The following is a 4,455-nucleotide window of genomic DNA, read 5'->3' on the forward strand; positions in this document are numbered from 1 at the left end:
GAATCTCAAATTTTGGGGCAAAAGGAGGCAGGTATACAAACAAGAAGAACAATTGCAGAAGCTTCAAGCTATTTGGCATTGCTCTCCTCCACTGAACCACAAAATGTAAGAGAGGCATGCAAAGATGAATGTTGGGTCAAGGCAATGGATGAAGAACTTGAGCAGATTGAAAAGAACAACACTTGGGAGTTGGTTCCTAGACCAAAAGATAAGAATGTCATAGGGACAAAATGGATATTCAAAAACAAGTTGAATGAAAATGGGGAAGTTATTAGAAACAAAGCCGGACTTGTTTGTAAAGGGTATGCTCAACAAGAAAGAATCGACTTTGAAGAAACTTTTTCTCCCGTTGCTAGACTTGAGGCCATCAAAATGTTCCTTGCTCTCTCTAGTTTTCAGAAGTTCAAAGTATTTCAAATGGACGTGAAATCTGCTTTTCTAAATGGAGACTTGGATGAAGAAGTGTATATTGAGAAACTAGATGGGTTTATCCTTGGAAACAATCCAAAGCTTGTATGCAGACTCAAAAAGGCTCTCTATGGCCTTAAACAAGCTCCAAGGGCTTGGTATTATCACTTGGATAAATACCTCCGTCAACAAGGTTTTATAAAAGGATCAACTGATAGCAATCTTTATAACAAAAATTGACAATGATAAGTTGCTAATACTTGTTGTGTATGTTGATGACATCATCTTTGGTAGCAATGAAGAAGACATGAGTCAAAATTTTGCCTTAGTAATGCAGAAAGAGTTTGAAATGTCTATGCTTGGGGAGCTCACATATTTTCTTGGTCTACAAGTCCAACAAAACAAAGATGGCATCTTTCTATCATAGACCAAGTATCTCAAGAAGATCTTGAAGAAATATGGGATGGAAGATTCGAAACCAGTATGTACCCCTATGGTGACAGGATGCAGCCTCAGCGCAAATGATGAATCGGCAGTAGTACATCAACCAACCTATAGATCCATGATTGGTAGTCTACTCTATCTAACAGGTACCCGACCAGACATTATGCATGCAGTGGGAATAGTTGGAAAGTTTCAAGCAAATCCAAAGGAAACTCATCTTCAAGCAGTCAAGAGAATTTTCAAGTATCTTCAAGGCAGTCAAAACTATGGCCTATGGTATCCTAGAGATACAGATCTCACACTTCATGCATATACAGATGCGGATTGGGCAAGAAGCGTGGATGACAGAAAAAGCACTAGTGGTGGTGCATTCTTCATGGGCCCTAGATTAGTATCTTGGTTTAGCAAAAAACAAAGTTCTATTGCTTTATCTATAGCTGAAGCAGAATATGTAGCTGCTGCATCTTGCTACACACAACTCCTTTGGATGATGCAAACTTTGCAAGATCTTCAAATCACTTGTACTCCACCTATCTCCATTCTTTGTGATAATACAAGTGCCATCAGTATCTCAAAGAATCCTGTCATGCATTCAAAGACTAAGCACATACCGATCAAGTATCATTTTCTCCGAGAACAAGTGCTAGAACAAAAGGTCAAATTGGAGTATGTTCCCTCTAAGGAACAAGTTGTTGATATTCTCACCAAACCACTGCCCAAGGAAACCTTTGAATACCTCAGACAGAAGCTGGGAGTAGTTGATGCATCATCTTGCTGTTGAAACTTGTCTGTTTCAGAGAAAAGTGGTTGTACGCGAGTTGCCTGAGGAGGATCCACGTACATACGCCGTTTTATGCAAATACAGTCGCGTATATGGTGGTTTGAAGGAAATCAGTGGGGTCAGACTCTGGTTGAAGACAGTCTGATATGGGTCTGACAGAGACCATCTGGCACAGGTTTAGGGGGAGCAGATAAACTTCTGATAATGCATTGTTGGCATTACATTAGAAGCTCTTGGTTCGAGTACACAAGCTGTTTTGGGTTCAGGTGGATCAGCTGCAGAAGGAGAACAGAAGGAAAACATGGTTGTTGATCTGAATAGTAATTTACAGATGTTGTTGATATCAGTTATTAGTGACTTTCATAAGTCTTGCTCTAGATAATTCGTCTCTATGTCATGTATATCGTTTATTATCAAGGTCATGTAACGGCCTATGTTGGTTTCCCCACTATGCCTGGGATGAATGATGTAATGTACTTGGCTACCATATGTAAATTTCTGGTGTATCCCCACTTGGTTGGGTGATGGATGTATGTATAGAGTCTTTTGGTGATAGGAAGGTCTTTTATGATGTATAAGTCATGGTTATTCTTGAAGAACATATTTTTGCAGATCTTGCCTACAGTCAGGGGGAACATGGTCAGCACAGCAGAGCAGAGATTTCAGCATGTACTCAGGGGGAGCACAACCCTTTGCCCTTGATGAAAAAGGGGGAGAATGACTTTGAGGATCTTGGGGTTGCCATCAAGTCCAAAGGGGTAGATTGTTGGCATTATGGCACAGGTTTGGCGCTATGGCACAGATGTTGTCCTTGATGGCAACTCTCTCTGGTGACAGGTCTCAGTTCAGGCTCTCAGATTGAAGGAAAAATATATATACGCAGGTTCACCATGACGAAGACATGTATACACGTGGGTTAGTAGTTCAAAAGTTGTGTATACGTATACACACACTTTCATGCAAGAAAAAGCGCGTACATGTGGGAGAACTTATTTTTGGTCTGTGGTATTTAGTCCTTGGTATTTGAACCTATGGTTTTGGGCCATGGTATCTCCTCAGAAGTGTTGATCCCAAGTATTGGGTCCATGGTATTGATTTTTTATGGTTTTGGACCATGGTATTGTGATAAGGAAAGATTCATAGCATCCATCTCAAAGCATCTCCCCTGACCATAAGGTCTCACAGCACACATCCTAAGGGAGGAATCATCAAATCAAGGTCTCATAGCACAAATCCTACAGGAGGAATCATCAATACATCTCTCAGACCATAAGGTCTCATAGGACACATCCTACAGGAGGAATCAACAATACATCTCCCAAACCAAAAAGTCTCACGGAAAACAACCTACAAGATGAATCAATAATAAATCTCCCAAACCACAAGGTCTCACAGAACATAGCCTATAGGAGGAATAAATAATACATCTCCTTGACCACAAGGTCTCATAGCGCACAACAAATAGGCGATTGTCCATAATATGATGTTATGTAATCAGTGCTCCCTCCCTCTCAGAGAGGGGTTCTCAACAACTCCAAGTTGTTCTCTAAAATAACCAAAATTTATCTGGGATAATGGCTTTGTCAACTCATCAGCAACCTGCTCATCAGTAGGAACATATTCGAGCCTCACAGCTCCTCTCTAGACAATATTTCAGATGTAGTGATATTTGATTCTGATGTGCTTTGATCTATCATGGAACACCGGGTTCTCAAAAAGATTTACACAACTTTTATTATCGCAATGTATTATAGTCAACTCCAACATTTGATTAAATAAATCATAGAAAATTTTATGAAACCATATAGCCTCACAACATGTTGCACTAGCATAAATGTATTCAACTTTAGCTGTACTCAAAGCAATAGAGGTTTGTTGTTTGCTAGACCAAGAAACTGTGAAAGATCCATGCTAAAACAGTATCCAGAGGTGCTCTTTCTATCATTAGGGTTACCAGCCCAATCAGCTTCAAAGAAACCATATAGTTTCCATTCCCCATTAGAAGCATACACTAGACCATACTCAATGGTACCTCGCAAGTATCTCAATATGTGTTTAGTTGCAATCCAGTGTACACGACAAGGCTCAACCAAGAATTGGATCAATGTATTCATTGCATAACAAATATCAGGCCTGGTGTTCACAAGATAATTCAGCAAGCCAATCAATTTGTGAAACATAGTTGGATCAATCAAATCAAAATCAATTTCCCAGATCTTCTTCAAATTCATCACCGTAAGAGTGTCCTAGACTTGCAGTCCATCATGCCAAATCTCTAAAGAATTGAAACGATGTGCTTTCCTTAGCTTACAAATATCCCATTAGGTATTTTCCAAATTTCCAATCCCAAATAGGAATACATGAGGACAAGATCCTTCATCTCAAATTTGGAAACCAACTCCCTCTTACACTAGATAATCAATACTTTGTCTCCTCTCATAAACAAATCATCTACATACAATAGCAATATCATGGGTTCGCCTTCAATAACTTCAAAATATATATTTGGATCAGCATCACTCTTATTGAAGCCAAGATTCAACATATAACCATCAATGTGGGAGTACCATGCACGAGGGGTCTGCTTTCGGCCACATAGGGACTTCTTCAATTTACAGACGTGTGCCTCTCTAGCATGAACCTCAAAACCTTGAGGTTGTTCAATATAGACTCTTCTTCAATGACCCCATTTAGAAAATAAATTTTGACATCCATTTGATGCAACTTCCAACCTACAATGGATGCAAGAGGAATAACAAATCTAATGGATGCATACCTGGCAACAGGAGCAAAGGCGTCTTCATAATCCTCTCCCTCTTTTT

At 39.6% G+C, this 4,455-nt stretch overlaps 1 pseudogene; it reads right to left on the reverse strand.

The window, feature by feature from the left end:
* Nucleotides 1-3,489: 3,489 nt before the first annotated feature.
* LOC149155046 (secreted RxLR effector protein 161 pseudogene) lies at nucleotides 3,490-3,864 on the reverse strand (annotated as a pseudogene).
* Nucleotides 3,865-4,455: the final 591 nt, after the last annotated feature.

The sequence above is a fragment of the Pinus tabuliformis genome, chromosome 9, assembly GCF_031772625.1.
Source record: "Pinus tabuliformis cultivar Carrire ecotype Pingquan chromosome 9, CPIR1, whole genome shotgun sequence".
Lineage (NCBI taxonomy): Eukaryota > Viridiplantae > Streptophyta > Pinopsida > Pinales > Pinaceae > Pinus > Pinus tabuliformis.